General features: G+C 39.2%; 1 protein-coding gene across 1 annotated transcript in view; it reads right to left on the reverse strand.

Moving 5' to 3' along the window:
• Positions 1–16,327, reverse strand: part of C3H16orf87 (chromosome 3 C16orf87 homolog) — an 84,893-nt gene extending 68,566 nt beyond the window's left edge. The window contains exon 1 of the mRNA XM_070613550.1: positions 16,189–16,327. The gene's annotated coding sequence lies outside the window, so the exon portion shown is untranslated. The remainder of the gene's footprint in view (positions 1–16,188) is intronic.
• Between the last annotated feature and the right edge of the window lie 7,825 nt (positions 16,328–24,152).

Genomic DNA, 24,152 nt, shown 5'->3' on the forward strand with positions numbered 1-24,152 from the left:
AAGAAAAAAAAGGTAAAAAACCCATAGAGAAATTAAAACATAGTACCCAAAACATGTGATTAAGACAAAAGAGGGAAGAAAAAGGGAAACAGAACAAAAAGCACTGAGACAAAAAAGAAATAGCAAAAAGATTAAATCCAAACATATAAATAGTTACATTAAACACAAATGGATTAATTCTCCAATCAAAAGGCAGATATTGTTAAATGGACAAAAAGGCAAAACCACACTAAGCTATTCACAAGAAACACACTTTATGTTTATACAAGTATAATTGACATACAACAGCCTATTAGTTTCAGGTATACATCATAGTGATTCAATATTTATATACATCACAAAATTATCACCATGATAAGTCCAGTTACTATCTGTCATCACACAAAGTTATTACAATATTATTGACTATATTCCCTACGCTGTACATTCATCCTCATGACTTATTTATTTTATAACTGGAAGTTTGTACTCTTAATCCTCTTCACCTATTTCACTCCCTACCCCCCCCCACAAACCCTCCTCCCTCTAGTAACCACCATTTTGGTTCCTGTATCTATGAGCCTGGTTTTGTTTTGTTTTCTTCATCTGTTTGGCTTTTTTTCCCTTCTCCCCAAAGCGCCAGTGCATGGTTCTACATCCTAGCTGTAAGTTCTTCCAGTTTCTCTATGTGAGCCACTGTCACAGCACGGCAACTGACAGACCAGTGGTGTGGTTCCATGACTAGGAAGTGAACCTGGGCTGCCAAAGTGATGAGAACACCAAACGTGAACCACTAGACCATCAGGGCTGGCTCCAACTGTTTTGCTTTTAAATTCCACATATAAGTGAAATCATATGGTATTTGTCTTTCTCTGTCTGACTTATTTCACTTAGCATAATATCCTCCAGGTTTATCTATGTTGTCGCCAGTGGAAAGATTTCATTCTTTTTTATGGCTGAGTGACATTCCATTGTATATATCTACCCCACATCTCCTTTATCCATTCATCTATCAATGAAACCTTAGGTTATTTCCATATCTTGGCTACTGTAAATACTGCTGCAGGGAAGAGAGGTGTGCATCTCTCTCTTTGAATTAACATTTTCACTTTCTTCAGATAAAACACCTCAGATAAAGCACAATTGCTGGGTCATACAGTATTTCTATTTTTAACTTTTTGAGAAACCTCCATACTATTTCCCATAGTGGCTGCACCAATTTACATTCCCACCGTCAGTATACAAGAGCTCCCTTTTCTCGACAACCTCACCAACATGTTATTTTTTTGGCTTTTTGATAATAGGCATTCTGAGAGGTGTAAGGTGGTACCTCATTGTGGTTTTAATTTGTATTTCACTGATGATTAATAATGTTGAGCATCTTTTTATGTACCTTTTGGACATCTGTACATCTTCTTTGGAAAAATATCTACTTGTAACTCCTCTGCCCATTTTTTAATTAGGTTGGGTGGGGTTTTTTTGATATTAAGTTGTATAAGTCCTTTACATATTTTGGATATTAACCCCTTAATGGATTATGATTTGCAAATATCTTCTCCCATTCAGTAGGAGGCCTTTTCATTTTGTTGATGGTTTCCTTCGCTGCACAAGAGCTTTCTAGTTTGATGTACAAGAAATACACTTTAAATACAAAGATGCTAACAGGTTGAAAGAAAAAAAAAGAAAAAACATATGTCACTGTGAGATAATAGAACAAACAGATATATTAATCTCTGTCGTGGGTTCCTGGTACAGAGCTCCTAAATCTTTTGGGGGTTTCCCAGGTGACAGCAGTATCTTTTGTTCTAATGAGGTGACTCTTGGTGGGCTCCTGGGTGGGGGATGGCCACCAGAAAGACCAAGCCATGATCAGAAGCTTGGAATTTTCAGCCCAACTCCCAATTCTCCAGCATTTGGGAACCTCCCTGACCTTGCCCTATGTAAGTAACTCTTCATTTGGCTGTTCATCTGTATCCTTTATTATTCCTTTACTATACAATAATCTAGTAAATATAAGTAAATGTTTCCCTGAGTTTTGTAAGCTGTTCTAGCAAAAATCTGAATTCAAGGGAGAGGAGGTCAGGGGACCTCTGATTTGTAGCCAAGTAGGAGAGAACCTGTAGGAAACCTGTAGGAAATTCTTGCAATTGGTATCTGAAGTAGGCGGCAGTCTCATGGGACTGAGCCTTAATCTACGGTATATGTCACTATCTCCAAGTAGACAGTGTCATCAGAATTCAGTTAAATTCTAGGACAACCAGCTGGTGTCACAAAGAATTGCTTGGTGTAGGAAAAAACCACACAAATCTGGTATCAGACGTGTCGGGAGTGTGGTAGTAACATGAGAGTAAAGGAGAGGGAGAAGTGAGTTTTTCCTATTCCACCATACAAATAGCAAGTATAAGAAGGTTAGACTGGCTACTATAAAATCAGACAAAGCAGATTTCAAGATAAACAGCATTTACTGGAGACAAGGAGAGACATTTAATAACAGAAAGGTCAATACATGAGGAAGATAGAAAATTATAAATGTATATGTGCTTAACGATAGAGTTTCAAAATAAATGAACAAACATTGAGAGCACTAAAAAGAGAAACATTCAAATCCACAATCATAAGTGGATGTTTCTAACACACTTCTCTCAGTAATTTATAAAACTAGACAAAAACCTGAGTAAAGATACTTGAACGAAAATATCAACAACCTTAAGATAAGAAAAATTTGTAGAACACAACACCCAACAGCTGAAAGAATATCCACTCGTTTCAAGTGCACAAGGACAGTTACCGAGGCAGACCGTATACTGCGCCATAAAATAATTCTCAGATTCCAAAACGCCAAAATCTTAGAGAAATGCCATCTGACCACAACAGAATTAAACTGAAAATCGATAAAAATAGGATATCTAGAAAGCCCCAAGTGTACAGAATTTAAACACTCTTCTAAAAACTACAGGTTCAAAGAAGAATCAAAAGGGAGTTCAGAAAATATTATAAACTAAATAATAATCAAAAAACAACATATCGAAATTTGTGGGATGCAGTTAGCCAGTGTCGAGAGAGAAATTTATAACTTGAAATGATTATATTAGAAAAGAAATGTCTAAAATTAATTATCTTTCTTCATAAAGCTGGAAAAATAAGAGCAAACTAAAACTAAAGCAGAAAGATGAAAACAGTAAACAAAATCAATGAAAAAGAAAACAGGCAAGAGAGAAAAATCAATAAATCAAAAGCTGGTTCTGTGAAACTATCAAAATTGATAAACTTCTAGGCAGATTGATGGATGTAAGAAATGATGCAATTTAACAAAACATCAAGTGTGAAAGAGGACACCACTACAGAATCTACAGACATTAAAAAGATAATAAGGTAATATTATAAACACTATATCAACAAATTAATCCAGATGAAATGGACATACTCCTAAAAACTACACACACTTTCAAAACTGATTCAAGAAGAAACAGAAATATAAACAAATCTATAACAAGAAAGTGAATCATAATCAAAACAACAGCCAACAAAGCACAGTTCAGCACCAGATGGCTTCACTTGCGAAGCCTACCAAACATTTAACGAATTAAATCCTTCTCGGGACCAGCCCTGTGCCCAAGTGGTTCAAGTTCTGAGCACTCTGCTTCGGCGGCCCAGATTTGCAGGTTCGGACCCCTGCAGATGCAGACCTACTCCACTCACGAGCCTTGCTCTGGAGGCATCCCACATACAAAGTAGAGGAAGATTGGCACAGATGTTAGCTCAAGGAGAATCTTCCTCACTCCTTCCCCTAAAAAAAAGGAATTAAATCCTTCTCAAGGTCTTTGAAAAAACGAAAGAGAGGGAACAATTCATAACTCATTCTATGAGGCCATCATTACTCTGATACCAAAGCCAGACGAAGTCAGCACAAGAAAAGAATACTGCAGACCAATATCCCTCATGAACACGGATGCAAAAATCTCCAACAAAATATTACCAAACCAAATCAAGCAACATATTAAAATGATTATCTACCATGACTATGTGGGATTTAGGAATGCCACGGTAGTTCAAAATAGGAAGATCAATCAATATAATACACCCCTTCCCCATTAATAGAATGGAAACAAAAAAAACACATAAGCATTTCAAGTGATGCAGAAAAAGCATGTTACAAAATCTAACACTGTTCATGATAGAATGCTGAACAAATGAGAAATAGAAAGGAACTTCCTCAACATGATAAAATGAATTTATGAAAAACCCAGAGCTAACAACCTACTCAACAGGAGGGACTGAAAGCTTTCCTTCAAAGACCAAGAACAAGATAAGCATGTCTGCTGCTGCTGCTTTTATTCAACACTGTAATGGAAAGCCAGAGAAATCAGACAAGAAAAAGAAATACAAGGCATCCAAATTGAAAAGGAGAAGTAAATCTCTCTCTATTCACAGGTCACATGATCTTATAAATAGGAAATCCTAAACAATACACACATACACACAATATTAAAGCTAATGAACGAATTCAGCAATGTTACAGGATACAAGATCAACAAACAAAAATAAGTTTTATTTTTATACACTAGCAAAGAACTATCCAAAAGTGGAATTAAGAAAACAATTCCATTTATAAGATCAAAAAAAATAATTTGAAATAAATGTAACCAAGAATATGCAAGACTTGTACACTGAAAACTACATACCATTGCTAAAAAATTAAAGACCTAAATTAAATGGAAAGACAATCAAGTTCATGGATTGGAAGACTTAATATTGTTTTAATATTGTTAAAATAGCATTTCCCAAATTGATCTACAGAGTCAATGTAATTCCTATCAAAATTCCAATGGCCTTTTTTTCAGAAATGGAAAAGCTAATCCTAAAATTCACATGATTTGCAAGGGATTCTGAAAAGCCAAAACAATCTTAAGACAGAAAAACAAAACTGAAGGACTTGCATTTCCTGATTTCAAAACTTGCTACAAAGATACAGTAATCAAAACACTGTGCACTTGTGGTTTCCAGTTCCAAATGTAAGGAGCATGAAAGTCACCACTCTGCCCTAACAAGTAGAAAGCTGAACAAACTGAAAAACCAACAACTCTTCTTAGATCTGTAAGAGAAGTAAGGTCCCGGGGCAAACCACTGCCCCAAAATTGGAGAAGCAGAGATGAATATAGAGAATCTAAACTGACCAAAACAGAAATTCAAAAGCAAAAAAACCTCTGTAGGAACCAGTGCCAGGGTAGGAAAAACTCAACTATAATTGACAAATTGCTGGAGGCTCAGTGTGGACATGTCTGAAAGAAAAACTCCAGGGGGACTCAGCCATAGGAGGTCCCCCACACTTTTGTTAGTTTTACCTCCAGGAGCTCAACCAGGTTCTTACAGTATCAGAGAAAAATCCCCCTGTGCTTTTGGCAGAAGGAAGAGAAAAGGAAGCATTTTGAAATATGCCAGAGCACTCTATTATTCTTAACAAGCCCTGGCCTCAGGAGAAAATATTTAACCAAAGCCTAACTTGCTATGGTTTTATTAGTACCTGACTCGAGAGAAGAGAAATACCCAACTCCAGCACACTCTAGCCATCTAAGGGGAGACACAGGGCATGTGGGGGGGGGGGGGGGCAGGGATAGGAGGAATAAGGAGCACTTGTGAGGTCCACAGTCCAGAGGCTCACCAAAAGGCTAAGACCTAATCACAGGACTAAAGAATGCTTCCTCACCCTACATCTTACCACCACGTTACTGAAGGCCTATCTATAGCAGTTTCTTTTATCTAGTACATCATGTCTGGCCATCAAGAAAAAATTACAAGGCATACTAAAAGGCAAAAAATACAGTTTGAAGAGACAGAGCAAGCGTCAGACCCAGACATGGCAAGGATGTTGGAATCATCAGACTGGGAACTTAAACAACTACGATTAATATGCTAGGGCTCTAACGGAGAGACAGCAGACAACAACAGATGGGCAATGTAAGCAGAGGAAAATCCTAAAAAAGAACCAAAAACAATGACAGAGATCAAAAAAACTAACAAAAATGATGAATAAATTTGAGGGGCTTACTAGCAGCCTGGACAGAGCTGAGAAAGGAATTTCTGAACTTGAGGCTATATCATTAGAAATCTCCAAAAATGAAAAGCAAAGAGAACAAAGACTGAAAAATACAGAAAAAGTCGGACACCAGCAAAAGTGTAACATACGCATAATGGGAACACTAGAAAGAGAAAAAGGAACAGAAGATATATTTGAAACAATAATGACTGAGAATTTCCCCAAATTAATGTCAGACACCAAACCACAGATCCAGGAAGTTCAGAGAACACCAAGCAGGATAAATTACAGAAAAGCTGTACCTGGGCATACCATTTTCAAACTGTAGAAAATCAAAAATAAAGAAAAATTTCTGAAAGAAATCAGAGGGAAAAAAAAACCCTTATCAATATTAGGAACAAAGATAAGAATTACATCTCCTCGTAAACCACGGAATCAAGAAGAGAGTGGTGTTTAAACTGCTGAGAGAAAAAAACACCAACTGGAATTCTGTACCCTGTGAAATTATCCTTCAAACGTGAAGGAGAAATAAAGACTTTCTCAAGCAAACAAAAACTGAGGGAATATGTTGCCAGTAGACGTGTCTTGTGAGAAATGTTCAAAGAAGTTCTTTAGAAAAAAAGAAAATAACACAGGTCACAAACTTGGATGCATATAAAGAAAGAACGAGCATCAGAGAAGGAACAAGTGAGGGTAAAACAAAAACTTATTTTTCTTATTCTTAATTGATCTAACAGATAACAATCTGTTCAAAGTAATAATAGCAACATCCCTTTATCATCCCTTTAACGTCCCTTTATCAGAAATCCAGTAAAGACACAGCTGAATGCAACAATCATCAATCAACTGGATATTACCGGCATCTTAGTCCATTCAGGCTGCTCTAACAAAATATCACATACTGGGTACCTTATAAACAACAGAAATTTACTCCTCACATTTCTGGAGGCGAGGAAGTCTAAGATCAAGGTGACAGCATGGTCACATTTTTGTGAGAGCCCTCTTCCTGGTTCATAGCAGGCTCTTTCTCACTGTGTCCTGAGACAGCAGACGGTATGGGGAGTTCTGTGGAATCTTTTTTATATGAGAGTACTAATTCCATTTATCAAGGCTCCACCCTCATAACTTCATCATCTCCCAAAGGCCCCACCTACTAATACCACCATCTTTGGGAATTATGATTTCAACATATGAATTGTGGGACAACACAACATTCAGACCATAGCAACATCTATACACTACCTCATCCAACAACAGCAGAATACACATTATTCTAAAGCCTACATGGAACAATCACCAAGATAGACCACATTCTGAGCCATAAAACAGATCTAACAAATTTAAAAGAAAAAGCATACATTGTCTGTTCTCAGACCACAACTGAATTGATTATAACAAAATAACTGGAAAATCACAAAATATACAGACATTAAACAACACATTTTGAAATAACACATGGGTGAAAAAAGAAATCTCAAGATAACTTTTTAAATATTTTGAACTAAATGAAAATACAAACAATATCAAAATTTGTTGGATGCAGTGAAAGCAGTGCTTAGAGGAAAACTTACAGCATTGAACGTATATATTATAAAATAAAAAATCTGAAATCAATAATCTAAGCTTCCCCTTAGAAAAAGAGGAAAAAAGAACAAATTAAATCAAAGCAAGCAGAAAAAAAAATAATAAAAATTAGGGAAGAAATCAATGAAATTAAAACAGGAAAATCAACAAAACCAAAAGCTGGTTCTTTGAAAATATCAATAAAATCAATAAGTCTCTAGCCAAGCTAAGAAAAAATAGAAGGCACAAATTATTAATAGCAGAAATGAAAGAGGGAACATCACTACAGATCCCAGGGACATTAAAAGGATAATAAAAGGATACTATGAACAACTCTATACCACAGATTTGATAACCTAGATGAAATGGATCAATTCCTTGAAAGATCCAATCTGCCAAAACTCACAAAAGAAACAGACAACCTGAATAGGTCTATATCTATTAAAGAAACTGAACCAATAATTAATAACCTTCCAAAGCAGAAAGCGCCAGACCAGATGATTTCCCTGGTGAATTCTATCAAATAGTTAAGGAATAAATACGAATTCTCTATAATCACTTTCAAAAGATAGAAGCAGAAGGATTACAACCTAAGTCATTCTATGAGGCCAGCATCACTCTAATACCAAAACCATATAAAGACACAACAAGAAAACTATAGACCAATATCTCTCACAAACACAGATGCAAAAACTCTGAACAAAATATTAGCAAACAGAAAGACCTGTACACTGAAAACTATAAGACACTGTTGAAAGAAATCAAAGACACAAAGAAACGGAAAGAGAGTCTGTGCTCATAGATTGGAAGAATTAACAGTTAAAATGTCTGTATTTTTAAACCTACATCTTCATCAAAAATAACTTAGGTAATTTTAAAGCAAATTTCTAAAGCTTTATAGATGATGATTATCCTTGCCTTGTTAACAGGTCAAGTTAAATTGATCAGACTGTAGCATAATGGAAAAAAAAACTAAAACAAATGGATGGAAATAAGCACTCCCATAACTCCATAGCTGGGAGGGTAAATCAGCAAATCTTCCTGGAAAGCAGGAGTTTAAAACAAAAAAAAACTTTCAATTTAAAAAAAAAGTCTGTACTTCCTAAGGCAATCTACAGATTCAATGCAATCCCTATAAAGTCCTAACAACATTTTTCACAGAAATAGAACAAAGAACCTTAAAATTTATATGGAACAACAAAAGTCCCCAAATAGCCAAAGCAATCCTGAGAAAAAAGAACAAAGCTGGAGGTATCACACTCCCTGATTCCAAAATATACTATAAAGCTATAGTAACCAAAACAACATGGTACTGGCACAAAAACAGACACACAGATCAATGGAACCGAACTGAGAGCCCAGAAATAAACCCACACATTTATGGACAGTTAATTTTTGACAGATGGGCCAAGAACATACAATGGAGAAAGGATAGTCTCTTCAATAAATAGTGTTGGGGAAATTGGACAGCCATATGCCAAAAAAAAAAAAAAAATGGAAGTAGACCATTATCTTACACCATACACAAAAATTAACTCAAAATGGATTAAAGACTTGAACGTAAGACCTGAAACCACGAAACTCCAAGAAGAAAACAAAGGCAGTATGCTCTTTGATATCATGGTCTTAGCAGTATCTCTTTTAGTACCATATCTCCTCAAGGAAGGGAAACAAGAAAAAACAAACAAATGTGACTACATCAAACTAAAAAGCTTCTGCACAGCAAAGGAAACCATCAACAAGACAAAAAGACAACCTAACAATGGGAGAAAATATTTGCAAATCATATATCTGATAAGGGGTTAATATCCAAAATATATAAAGAACTCATACAACACAACAACAAAAAAATGAGCAAACCAATTCAAATGGGTAGAGGATCTGAACAGACATTTTTCCAAAGAAGACAGACAGATGGCCAACAGACATAGGAAAAGATGTTCAACATCACTAATAACTAAGGAAATGCAAATCAAAACCTCAATGAGATACCAACTTAGACCTGTCAGAATGGCTATAATTAAAAAGACAAAAAATAACAAGTGTTAGGATGTGGAGAAAAGAGAACCCTCATACACTGCTGGTGGGAGTGTAAATTGGTGCAGCCACTATGGAAAACAGTAAGGAGATTCCACAAAAAATTAAGAATAGAACTACTATAAGATTCAGCTATATCATTTCTGGGTATTTATCCAAAGAACACGAAATCACTAATTCAAAATGACATATCCATCCCTATGTTCATTGCAGCCTTATTCACAAAGCCAAGACTTGGAAACAACCTAAGTGCCTATCAACAGATTACTGGATAAAGAAAATGCGGTATATATATATACAATAAAAACTTCAGCAGCTAAAAAAAAAGATGAAATCTTGCCATTTGCAACAACACAGACGGACCTTGAAGGCATTAAGCTAAACAAAATAAGTCAGACAGAGAAGGCCAAATACCATATGATTTCACTCATATGTGGAAGACAAAAAACCAAACAAAAACAAATACACAGAGAATAGACTGGTGGATATCAGACGGGGAGGGGGGTGGAGGGAGAACAAAAGGGATAAAAGGGCACATATGTACACTGATGGGTGGCAATTAGACTTTGGGTGGTGAACATGATGCAGTGTTCACAGAAATCAAAATATAATGATGTACACCTGACATTTACATAATGTTATAAACCAATGTTACCTCAATTTAAAAAAAAGAAACAAATTAGCAAATTGAATTTACCAATGTATAAGAAACATCACATACCACAACCAAGTGGGATTTATCCAAGGTATGCAAGGCTGATTCAACATTCAAAAATCAATTAATGTAATCTATCACATCAACAGGCTAAAAAATTCACATGATCATATCAATAGATGTAGAAAAAGCATTTGACAAAATTCAACACCCATACGTGATGATAACTTTCTGTAAACTAAGAATAGATGGGAACATCCTCAGCTTGATAAAGAATATCTACAAAAAACCTACAGGTAATTTCATACTTAACGGTGAAAATCTAGAAGCATTCCCACTAACATCAAAAACAAGGCAAGGACGTCCCTTCTCATCATTCCTTTTCAACATCATACCTAGCTAATGCAATAAGACAAGAAAAGGATATAAAGGGTATACTGACTGGGAAGGAAGAAATAACACTTTGTTTGCAGATGACATGAGTGTCTATGTACAAATCCAAAAGAATCAACCAAAAAATCTCTTGAAATGAGCCACCAAAATAGGGTTGCAGGATACGAGGTTAATATAAAAAAGTCAATCATTTTCCTATATACCAGCAATGAACAAGTGGAATTTGAAATTAAAACCACGATACTATTCACATTAGCACACCAAAAACAGAATACTTAGGTATAAATCTAATAAAATATGTACAAAATCTATATGAGGAAAACTAAGGAACAAAATCAAAAATCAAAACAAAATCAAAAAAGAACTAAATATATGGATATCCCATGTTCATGGATAAGAAGACTCAATTTTGTCAAAACGTCAGTTCTTCTCAATTGATCTAAAGATTCAGTGCAATCTCAAACAAAATCCCAGGAAGTTATTCTGTGGGTATCAACAAACTGATTCTAAACTTTATATAGAGAAGCAAAAGACGCAGAATAGCCAATCCAATATTTAAGGAGAAGAACAAGTTTGGAGGACAGGCACTGCCAAATTTCAAGATTTACTATACAGCTACAGTAATCAAGACAGTATGGTAGTGGTGAAAGAATAGACCAATGGAACAAAACAGAGAGCCCAGATATAGACACACATAAATCAGTCAACTGATCTTTGACAAAGGAGCAAAGGCAACACAACGGAGCAAAGGTAGACTTTTCAACAAATGGTGCTAGAACAACTGGACATCTACATGCAAAAATAAAAACAATCTAGGCACAGATCTTACATGCTTCACAAAAATTAATTCAAAATGGATCAAAGACCTAAATGTAAACACAAAACTACAAAACTCCTAGAAGATAACACAAGAGAAAATTTAGATGACTTTGGGTCTGGTAATGACTTTTCATATACGATACCAAAGGCACAATTATGAAAGAAAGAATTGATACGCTGGACTTCATTAAAATTAAAATTTCCTGCTCTGTGAAAGACACTGTCAAGAAAATGAAAAGACAAGCCACAAATTGAGACAAAATATAAGCAAAAGACCTATCTGATAAAGGAATATTATCCAAAATATACAAACAACACTTGAAATGCAACAAGGAAATAACCCAATTAAAAAATGGGCCAAAGACCTTAAAAGACACCTCACGAAACAGATGTACAGATGGCACATAAGCATATAAAAAGATGCTCCATGTCTTACGCATCAGGGAAACGCTAAGTCTAACAACATATCTATTAGAATGGTCAACATCTAGAATACTGACACCACAAAATGCTGATAAGGATGTGGAGCAACAGGAACGCTCATTCATTGCTGGTGGGAATGCAAAATGTTACAGCCACTTTGGAAGACAGTTTGGCAGTTTCTTGTACAATTAAACATACTCTTATCATAGAAGCCAGCAATCATGCTCCTTGGTAACTACCCAAAAGAGATGAAAACTTATATCCACACAAAAGTCTGAACACGATGTTTACAGCAGCTTAATTCATAACTGTCAAAACCAGGAAGCAACCAAGATGTCCCTCAGCAGGTGAATGGATAAATAAACTGTGGTACTCCCAGACAATAGAGTATTACTCAGTGCTAAAAAGAAATGAGCTAACAGGCCATGAAAAGACATGGCAAAACCTTCACTACATACTACTAAGCGAAAGAAGCCATCTGAAAAAGCTAAATATCACATGATCCCAATTATATGACATTCTGGAAAAGGTAAAACCATGGAGACAGTAAAAAGATCAGTGGTTGCCAGGGTTTGGCAGGAGGGAGAGATGAGGAGGCAAAGCACAGAGGATTTTTAGGGCAGTGAAAATATTCTATTATATGATACTGTAATGGTGAATATATGTCATTATGTATTTCTCCAAACCCACTGAATGTACACCACCAAGAGTGAACCACAATGTAAACTACAGACTTTGGGTGATAATGACGTGACAATGTAGGCTTACCAGTTTTTCTTGGTTTTTTTTTAAAGATTTTATTTTTTTCTTTTTTCTCCCCAAAGCCCCCCAGTACATAGTTGTATATTCTTCGTTGTGAATCCTTCTAGTTGTGGCATGTGGGACGCTGCCTCAGCGTGGTTTGATGAGCAGTGCCATGTCCGCGCCCAGGATTCAAACCAACGAAACACTGGGTCGCCTGCAGTGGAGTGCGCGAACTTAACCACTCAGCCACGGGGCCAGCCCCTAGGCTTACCAGTTTTAACAATGGACCACTCTGGTGGGGGATGCTAATAATGGGGGAAACTATGCATGTGTAGGGGCAGAGGATATAGGGGAAATCTCCGTACTTTCCTCTCAATTTTGCTGTGAACCTAAAACTGCTGTAAAAAAAATAAATAAAGTCTTACTGTGGTGATCATTATGCAATATATACAAATATCAAATCATTATGTTGTACACTTGAAACTAATAGAATGTTATAAGTACACCTCAATTAAAAAAAGTCTTCAAAAAAATACTGTGGATCAGCAAAAAACAAAAAACACTGTAATAAGAACAGACATATCAATGGAACAAAACTGAGAGTCCAGAAATAAGCCCATGTATCTATGGTCGATTGATTTTCAACAGTGACGCCAAGACCATTCAAGGAGAAAAGAAGAGTCTCTTCAACAAATGGAGCTGGAACAACTGGAATATCCACATACAACAGGATAAAGGTGAACCCGTACCTCACGCCATCTACAAAAATTAACTCAGAATCGATCAAGGGCATAAACATAAGAACTAAAACTATAAAACGCTTAGATGGAAAAAGGGGTGAATCTTCACAACCAAGGGTTTGGCAATGGTTTCTTACTTATGACACCAAAAGCACACACAACAAAAGAAAAAATAGACATATTGGACTACACCCAAATAAAAAACTTTTGTGCGGGGCTGGCCCCGTGGCCGAGTGGTTAAGTTCACGCGCTCCGTTGGTTCGAATCCTGGGTGCGGACATGGCACTGCTCATCAAACCAGGCTGAGGCAGCGTCCCACATGACACAGCTAGAAGGACCCACAACGAAGAATATACAACTATGTACCGGGGGGGCTTTGGGGAGAAAAAGGAAAAAAATAAAATCTTAAAAAAAAAAACTTTTGTGCATCAAAGGACACTATCAAGAGAGTGAAAAAACCCACAGAATGGATCTTTGCAAGTATTTGTAAATCATATATCTGATAAGGGTCTGGTATCCAGAATATACAAAAATTCTTAGAACTGAACAACAAAAGAAAAATCACCCAATCAAAAAACTGATGGGGCTGGCCCAGTGGTGTAGTTGTCAAGTTTGGTGCACACTGTGGTGGAAACACACAAAATAGAGGAAAGATGGACACAGATGTGAGCTCAGGGCTGATCTTCATCAAGCAAAAAAAAAAAAGAGAAGGACGATTGGCAGCAGATGTCAGCTCAGGACCAATCTTCCTCATCAAAAAAAAAAAGAAAGAAAGAAAGAAAAGAAAAGAAAAACGAACTTGAAGAGACATTTCTCCAAGGAAGATATCTAAAGGACCAAGAAGCACATGAAAAGATGTTCAATGTCCTTAGTTATTAGGGAAATGCAAATCAAAATGACAATGACATCCCAGTTCCCACAATACTAGGATGACTACAATGATTTTTTTTAAACAAAAAATACCAAGTGTTGGTGAGGATGTGGAAAAATTAGAACCTTCATATATTGTTGGTGGGAATGTTAAATGGAGCAACTGCCATGGAAAACAATTTGGCAATTTCTCAATAAGTTAAACACAGAATTACCATACATCCAAGCAATTCCACTCCTGCAAATATAACACACGAAAGTAGATGTTAAAACAAAAATCTGTACATGAACGTTCACAGCAGCACTACTGACATGAGCCAAAAGGCGGAAACAACCAAAACGGCCGTCAGCTGAAGACCGGACAACAAACTGTGGTACGCCCACGCAGCGACGCTATTTGGCCACAGACGGCCCTGAAGTGTGACACGTGCCACAACGTGGACGCGCTGACTGCTACACCAGCGAAGTCAGACGTCAAAGGACACGTACTGCGTGACCCCATTTACACGAAACATCCACAACAGGCAGATGCAGAGAGAGCGAGCACAGCAGCGCCGGCTAGGGCTGGGGGGGGCGCAGCAGGGCCTCGCTCTGCAGCGGGGACGACGTCCTGGAACTAGACGGTGGGGACGGCGGCACCGAAGTACACACTTAACACGCTTTAAGTGGTGAATGTTAGGGTTTTTACTACAACAAAAAAAATCGTATTTCTATATACAATTAATGAACACGGATAAAATGAAGTTTTTAGAACAATTCCACTTACAATAGCAACCAAAAAGTTAAATTCGTAGGGATAACGTTAGTTAGCTAAATACACACAAAGCTGCGCACTGAAAACCACCGCTTTCCGCTGAGGAACTAGAGGAGACAGAGACCCTCTCTCACTGAGGGACGGAAAGAGAGGAGAGAGGTACATTCTGGAAAGAAAGACACCTTAAGGGCTGCATTTTGGCAGAAAAGATGTCTTACAGACGGTTTTAACTGAGGCAGTTTCAAATAAACTTTTTCTAGTTAAGAATATCAAATTTTATACATAAAGGAAACAGTGAAACAGCGCTCCGTTGGGCGACACACGTCCGCGGGGTTAGGGGCGCTCCCCGCGCAGCGAGGGCCCCGCCCGCCCGAGGGGCCCGAGCTCCGGGGAGGCGGCCGAGCGCCAGCCCCGCCCCCCGCCCGAAGGCCCCGCCCCTCCGGCTGCACGGGCCCCGGAGCCCACGGACTCAGCAGAGCGCAGGGGCGCAGCGGCAGGTGCACCCGGAAGAAGCTAGAAGGACGTGCGCCGGCTCGGGAGGGCAGCGCCTAGGACACCGGCCTTTAACGGGACTTAGCAGTCAGCGGTGTAGCACTAAAGACCCAGACCAGGCCGATGCCTGGTGCGGTTAGGAGCGCTGTGAGAACAGACTCAGATCACCTCAGGGCCGGCGGGCGCAGCCCACAAGTGCGCACGTTGCACTCCGGCGCCCCGGGTTCGCGGTTCGGATCCGGGTGCGGACATTGGCACCGCGCGGCACGCCATGCTGTGGCAGGCGTCCCACATAGAAAGGAGAGGAAGATGGGCACGGATGTTAGCTCAGGACCAGCCTTCCTCAGCAAAAGGAGGAGGATTGGCAGCAGTTAGCGGTAATCTTCCTCAAAAAAAAAAAAAAGATCACCACCTTACCGAGATCTAAGAGGCCGGCCCCGCCCGCCGCCCGCGGGAACAAAGCGGCCGCACGGCCCGCCGCGCCCGGAGCCGGCCAGGCGGCCCCGCCACGGCCCGCACACCCAGCCCGGCCCGGCCCGCCCGGCGGCCGCACGACAGAGCCCCCGCCCGCCCGGCCCGCCCGCGGCCACCGAGACCCCGCCCGCCCGGCCGGCCCGGCGCCCCGGCGAGGGCTCTCCACGGCCAACGGCCGCCCCCGGCCCGCGCGCCCGGCCCCGACGCCCACCTGTTGGTCGCACTCGGGGCACGATTTGGTGGCCATCTTCACTTTCTTGGCCCGACTTGCAGACATGCTCCTCGGCGCCGGCGGCGGCTCGGTCTCCTCCCCCGCACCTCAGCGGCCCGCTCTCGGCCCGCCAGTCCTCGCGGGCCAGACCGAGGCCCTGGCGGGTGCGCGCGTGCGCGAGCTCGCACGGGGCCTGCGTGCCGGGGGGGCGGGGCTGCGCGCGACCGCGGGCCGTGCGAGTCTCCGAGCGCGTCCCGGTTCTCACGAGAGCACACGGTCTGGCTTGTCCGGCCAGACAATGGCTACGCCTTCTCTCGGCCCGGCGCGCTCCGCGGGGGCGTGGTTTGGGCGGGCCTCGGCAGTAACGGGCGTCGGGCTGGACCAACGAGTGCACAGATAGGGCGGGCCGTGGTGCTGGCCACGCCCCCTCCCCAGGAGGACGGAAAACAGCCGCGCAGGAGGAGGTGGCAGGTGAACCCTGGCATTTAACACACCTCAGTAACTGTTTGCAAGTCTAACCACTGAGGAATTGTAATACACGTTTTATTAACACCCTAGACCCAGTGTCGGACATTGACCCTTCATTTCTTTGATAAAGAATTGCCTAAGGCCTGCTGTCATGTAAATTTGAATAAAATGCATCGTCTGCCCTCAGGGAGCGCAGCCCAGCTATTTAGACGAGTGCGACTTTACTGTCCACGATGAAGGACCATTTTGCCTTTTTGTCTGTAATCTATCAGTCACTGATAGATAGTTACTAAATTAAGATAAAAATAAATTACTCGTAAAATGAGTTAAAAAATATAGAAAATGCAAGTTCACTTTTTAAATATGAAATTTGACAGATATAAAATTACATTTCAATAAGTAATTGGAACATAGAGAGAAAATAATTTAAGAAACTGTACACTTTGCTCAGAGAAAATTTGCCAGTTTTTAATGTAGAGAATAGCTATTACACTGGTAACTTTTTGTCCTACAATTGTAACTAAAGCAAAGTTCTGAGTGAAATTTCTGTTCTGCATATTAAATGCCTGTAAGCACACTTCAAATAAATACAATGTGTATACATATTTAAAGCTTTCAGTATGACAAATGAAATTGTTTAATCATCTATCTAAATTAGGTTGAATTGATAAAAGCACTACTTGGAGTGAAAAAATTATGTCTAAACTATTTCTAAGTTCTCATGGTAGGAAACTATCTCTTGAAGGTATGTAATGGGAATGGAAGAATCGATTTTAAAGCCATTTCAGTAAATTTATGGTTCATTCTCAACCTTCATCCAAAACGAACTGATGATGTATTTTCAAAATTCATATCCAATTGTCATAAGTGGCTAGATACAATAATTTATCCCATAGAGTAGTAGTTAAAAGTTAAGGGGCTGGCCCTGTGGCGCAGCAGTTAAGTGCACACATTCTGCTTCGGTGGCCCAGGGTTCGCTGGTTCAGATCCCAGGTGTGGACATGGCACTGCTTGGCAAGCCATGCTGTGGTAGGCGTCCCACATAGAAAGTAGAGGAAGATGGGCACTGATGTGAGCTCAGGGCCAGTCTTCCTCAGCAAAAAGAGGAGGATTGGCAGATGTTAGCTCAGGGCTAATCTTGCTCAAAAAAAAAAAATGTAAAATACCTTTCAGTGTCATGGCACAACTAGAAGGACCCACAACTAAGAATATACAACTAGGTACTGGGGGGATTTGGGGAGAAAAAAGCAGGGGGGAAAAATACCTGTCAGTGAAACAAATGGATTCCAGATACATTATTTTTCTATGCTTGGATCTTCTTTTGAGGGAAAGTAGAATTCAAACTGTTCTATCATATTTGTAAAATATTTAATTATAATTTTTCACAGATGTGCAATGTAAAGTTCATTATCTCTTTTATTGATGATTGTTGTTAAAATATGAAACATAAATAACAATATGTAAAATCACTGTTCTTCCAACTTTCTAACTTAAATTTTTGTTCTTCAGTCTTAACTGCTCTATGTTGCATTCCTTCCTTCCATTAAAATATTAAGATCCAGAATACTCCACAAAATATTAGCAAACCAAATTAAGCAACATATTAAAAGGTTATACGTCATGACCAACTGAGATTTATTTCTGGAATCCAGCAATGGTTCAACATACAAAAACCATTCAATGAAATAAACCACAGGAGTGATATCAGCAAGATGGGAGAATACCTGTTTTCTGCCAATAAGCAGAAAGCTTTCTTCCCCTCAAAGAACATTGATTTTGACAACACTCACAGGTAAGAGTACCTTTTTGGGAGTCTGGGAGTCCAGTGGAGAAGTTCTAGCTCATCCCTGGAGCAAAAAAACAAAAGCCAAGATTGGATGCATTGAAGAGAGTAAGAGGAACAGTTTCAGTTTATCTGTGTCTCCCTTGCCACAGGGCGGCACAACTCAGTGCCAAGAGAGATCCTCTTGGCCCCCAATTTCTCCAACAGCAGAAAGTGAGAGCATGTGAGAGAGTGCCCAGCTTCCTCAGGTGTGGGGAACACTGCCAAAGAAACCCACTTTTTTCTCATCCCATCCAGAATACTGAGGTAAGCTGCACACCTGAGGTTGGAGAGAGGCTGGGAGCACAGAAGGCAGAGTTTGGAATGCATCAAAGGGACACACTTCCTACTAACTGCTTTACAGACTCCATTCAGAGGACCACCCACAAACTACTGGAGAGGCCTTGCCTGCAGATCCCCACAACTGGCCCACAGTTGTGGGCCCCAACTCCCAACATTCCCCCCACCTCACCCACATAGCCCCCCACTACTTTGTGGTCTGCTCTCTGTATGTGCCCCTGAGAGTGGCAAGTACAAGCATTGGCAGAGAGCTTAAAAAAACACATAGAAAGCTGGCCCAACTCTGCAAGATTGGGAAAAAGCAAAGAAACTTGAACATTCACCACCATTTTAGGAAGAGTAAAATGGAAGCTATCAGCTCTAGGTATGGCTTTGTAGGATTGAAAGAAGTCATACAGTCCTAAGAATCATACCACCACCACCACCACCAAAAGGGAACCAGAAGTGTGGAGCAGGCCTATCCATATAAAAGTTCTGAGAAAGTCTCAGAATCCCTAGCCAGGCTAGCAGAAATTATTTCTCTCCCAAAGCCAGTCAGTAAAAACTGGAGGAGGTGTCTGCTTCTTCAAATGCAAACACAGCAATGCAACACTTCAAGGAACACGAAAAATCAAGGAAATATGAAACCACCAAAGGAACACAACAATTTTCCAGTAACCAACCTAAAGAAATGGAGGTCTATGATTTGACAGATAAAGAATTCAAAATAGCTCCTTTAAGGGAGATCAGTGAGCTACAAGAAAACACAGAAAGACAATTCAATGAAATCAGAAAAACAACACATGAACAAAATAAAAGTATTAGGAGAGAGATAGAAATCATAAAAAAGAACTAAACAGAAACTGTGGAGCTGAAGAAAACAATGAATGAAATGAAAATTGCAATAGAGAACACCAGCAACTGACTCGATAAAGCAAAAGAAAGAAACTGCGAATTTGAAGACAAGTCATTTGAAATTTTCTATTCAGAGAAGAACAAAGAAAAAAGAAAGAAAAAGAGTGAAGAAAGCCTACATGAATTATGGGGTACTATCAAACAAAACAATTTCAGCATTATGGGAGTCCCAGAAGGAAAAGAGGAGAAAGAGACAGAAAGCTGACTTAAAAAATAATGACTCAGAACTTCCCAAATATGGAGAGAGATATGAACATTCAAGTTCATGAAGCTCACGGGTCCCCAATAAATTCAATAATTCAAAACCCCAATAAATTTTGGGCTGAATAAATTCAACCCAAAGAGATCTACTGCAAACATATTATAAAAAAACTGTCTAAAATCAAAGATAGAATATTAAAAGCAACAAGAAAAGAAAACTACTCACATACAAGGGAACTTCTATAGGGCTATCAGTGTCTTTCTCAGCACAAGCATTGTAGGCCAGGAGAGAGTGGGATGATATATCCAAAGTGCTGAAAGGAAGAAACTGTCCACCAACTATGCTTTGCCTGGCAAAGCTGTCATTCAGGAATGACAGAGAGATGAAGAATTTCTCATACTAATAAAGGCTGAGGGAGTTAATCACCAGGAGATCTGCCTTAAAGAAATGCTGAAAGGAGTTCTTCAAGCTGAAATGAAGAATGCTAATTATTAACATGAAAACATATGAACAAAAAAAACTAGTAAAGAATATAGTGAAATTCAGAATACTCTAATATTATAATATAGTGGTGTGTAAATCACTTAACTCTAGAATAAAGGTTAAAGGACAAAAGTATTAACATAACTATAATACAATAACTTATTAATGGATACACAAAATAAAAAAATGTAAATTGTGACATCAAAAACATAAAATGGGGGAGTGATGTCAGCATCATGGCAGAGTGAACTTGCCCGGGACTCACTCCCCTCCAACATACAACAAAAAGGGATATCCATACTCCAACAGAAGACATCCTAACAACACAAAAACCTCAGAGAGACACGGAGCAACATGACAGAGGGTGGAGAGGCTGGAGCCCACCTTGGAGGAGCTGGAACAGGGTGAGACAGAGCTTCGCTCCCTCCGCTAAAGACTGCGGTAACTGCCATGGGAGGCTTCAAGAGGAAAGGAGCGGGGAAGGGGTGACTTGTTTGCTGGATCACCAAGGATCCCCTAGAGTTCTTGCAGCCTAGAGGGAAGCCCTCTAACAGAGTGAAAGCTTTCCTGTGGTGTGAGTGACCTCATCAAGGCGACACCCCAGGAGACCAGATAGTGAGAGCTGATCAAGAAAGCCCAGAGTGCACACAGGAGACAACACCCCTCCCCCCACTCAGCCCGCACCGCCTCCACTGCCTGGGATCTTGGCTGAAGGCAGAGAGCTCAGAATATGCAGCTCTCAAACCCTGCCCAGTGGCAATAGGCAGTAACTGCAACTGAATAATATCAGAATGAGAAAGACCTGACCCACCTCCACTAACATCAGACACTACATCAAATCTCCAAGTCAGAGAGAAAATGACAAGCACCCAGAACTCAGTCCTGAGGACACAGAAATATGTAAGCTAAACGACAATGGATTCAAAATAGCTATCATCAAAAAACTCATCGAGGCAAAAGAGAATGTAGAGAACGAAGTCAACGAGTTCTGGAGCTACTTCATAAAAGAGACTGAAACTATAAAGAAGAATCAATCATAAATATTAGAGATGAAAGACACAATGGAAGAGATAAAACAAAATATGGATTCCCTGAATGCTCATGTGGACATCATAGAGGAGTGAATCAGCATAATTGAAGATAGACATGTTGAAAGGCTCCAGCAGAGGAAGAGAGAGAACTAAGACTAAAAAGAAATGAAGAAAGTCTCCAAGAAATATCTGACTCAATTAGGAAATGTAACATAAGAATTATAGGAATTCAAGAAGGAGAAGAGAAGGAGAATGGAGCAGAAAACATGTTCAAAGAAATACTGGCAGAGAACTTCCCATATCTAGGGAAAGGGAGGGAAATATGTGTGGAAGAATCTTCCAGATCTCCTAGACTTCTCGACGTAAAAAGACCAACTGCAAGGCATATAGTAGTAAAACTGGCAAAAATGAATGACAAAGAAAGAATACTCAGGGCAGCAAGGCAGAAGAAAATAACCTACAAAGGAACTCCTATCAGACTTTCAGCAGATTTCTCTGCAGAAAACTTACAAGATAGGAGAGAATGGAATGACATATTCAAATCTTTAAAAGACAAGAATCTTCAGCCAAGAATACTCTATCCAGCAAAATATCCTTCAGATATGAGAGGAAAATTAAATCTTTCCCAGACAAACAAAAGCTAAGAGACATCATAGCCACAAGACACTCCGTACAAGAATTTCTCAAGAAGGCCCTCATATGTGAAAAAAGAAGAAAAGGGAGAAAGAGATCACAAAACACAGAGTAAGGAGATAAATAGGCAGAATCAGACTACGATAGCAAATATTCAACTATAGCATTAGGCTAAAGGGAAGGAAAACACCAAAAACAAAGACAATCTTGTCACTTTAACCACAAACTCAAAACACAAATTGGAATAAGCTATGAGAAAAATAACTTAGGAGGGAGGAGGAAAGGGACTGAATCGGTTTAGACTAAGGAAATAAGAGGCCATTACAGGTCAATATCCCTGATGAACACAGACACAAAAATCCTCAACCAAATAGTAGCAAACTGAATTCAACAGCACGTTAAAAGGATTACACACCATGATCAAATGGAGTTTAACCCTGGGATGCAGGGCTCATTCAACATATGCAAATCAATAATTGTGATATGCCACTAAACAATTAAAGGATAAAAATCTTATATGATCATCTCAATACATGCAGAAAAAGCATTTGACAAAATTCAACATCCTTTCATGATAAAAAACTTTCTACAAATTAGGTATAGAAAAAATGTAACTCACCATAATAAAGGCCATACATGACAAGCCCACAGCTGACATCATACTCAACAGTGAAAAGCTAAAAGCTTTCCTCTAAGATCAAGATAAGACAAGGATGCCCACTCTTAGCACTTCTATTCAACATAGTATTGAAAGTCCTAACCAGAGCAATTAGGCAAAAAAGAGAAATAAGAGCAATCTAAATAGGAAAGGAAGAAATAAAATAGTCTCTGCTTGCAGGTGACATGATCTTATATAGAGGGAACTCTAAAGACTCCCCCAAAAAAGAACTAATAAATAAATTCAATAAAGTTGCAGGACGAAAAAGTCAATATACAAAAATCAGCTGTATTTTTATACACAAACAATGAGCCAAGAGAAAAAGGAGTTAAGAAAACAATCCCATTGACAATAGCATCAAAAGCAATAAAATACTTAGGAATAAATTCAATCAAGGAGGTGAAATATCTCTACACTGAAACTATAGGCATTGATAAGATGAAGACGACACAAATAAATGGAAAGATACTTCTTGTCCGGGGATTGGGAGAATTAATATTGTTAAAATGTCTGTCCCATTCAAAGAGATCTACAAATTCCATGCAATCCCTACCAAAATTCCTATGGCATTTTTTACAGAAACAGAAAAAATAACCCTAAAATTTGTGTGGCATCATAAGAGATACTGAATGGCCAAAGCAAACCTGAGAGAGAAGACCAAATCTGGTAGTATCACACATCCTAATTTCAAATTATATTACAAAGCTATAGTAATCAAAACAGTATGGTATTAGCACTAAAATAGACACATAAATCAACAGAACAGGATAGATAGCCCAGAAATAAATCCATATATATACAGACAACTAATCTTTGACACAGGCACCAAGAACAAACAATGGGGAAGGATTGTTTCTTCAGTAAATGGTGCTGGGAAACTGGATACACACACAAAAAAATGAAACTGGACCCCTAAATTGCACCACCCACAAAAATTAACTTGAAATGGATTAAACACTTAAATGTAAGACCTAAAACTGTAAAACTCCTGGAAGAAAACAGAGAGAAAGTCTCTTGACATTGGTCTTGGCAATGATTTTTTGGGGGTATGACACCAAAAGCACAAGTAACAAAATCAAAAATGAACAAGCGGGTTATATCAAATTAAAACGCTACTACACAGGGTCAGCCCCGTGGTAAAGTGGTTAAGTTCGCACACTCTGCTTTGGCGGCCCAGGGTTTCACCAGTTTGAGTCCTGGGCATGGACATGGCACCACTCATCAGGCCATGATGAGGCGGCATCCCACATAGCACAACTAGAAGGACTCACAACTAAAAATACACAACTATGTACCAGGGGCTTTGGGAGAAAAAGGAAAAATAAAATCTTAAAAAAAAAAAAAACCTACTACACAACAAAGCAAACCATCAACAAAATGAAGGGCTACGTAAGGAATGGGAGAAAATATTTGCAAACCATATACAGAAAGTCCCCAACTTACAATGGTCTGACTTATTGTTCAACTTTACAA

This window comes from Equus przewalskii, chromosome 3 (genome assembly GCF_037783145.1).
Source record: "Equus przewalskii isolate Varuska chromosome 3, EquPr2, whole genome shotgun sequence".
In the NCBI taxonomy this organism is placed as follows: Eukaryota; Metazoa; Chordata; class Mammalia; order Perissodactyla; family Equidae; genus Equus; species Equus przewalskii.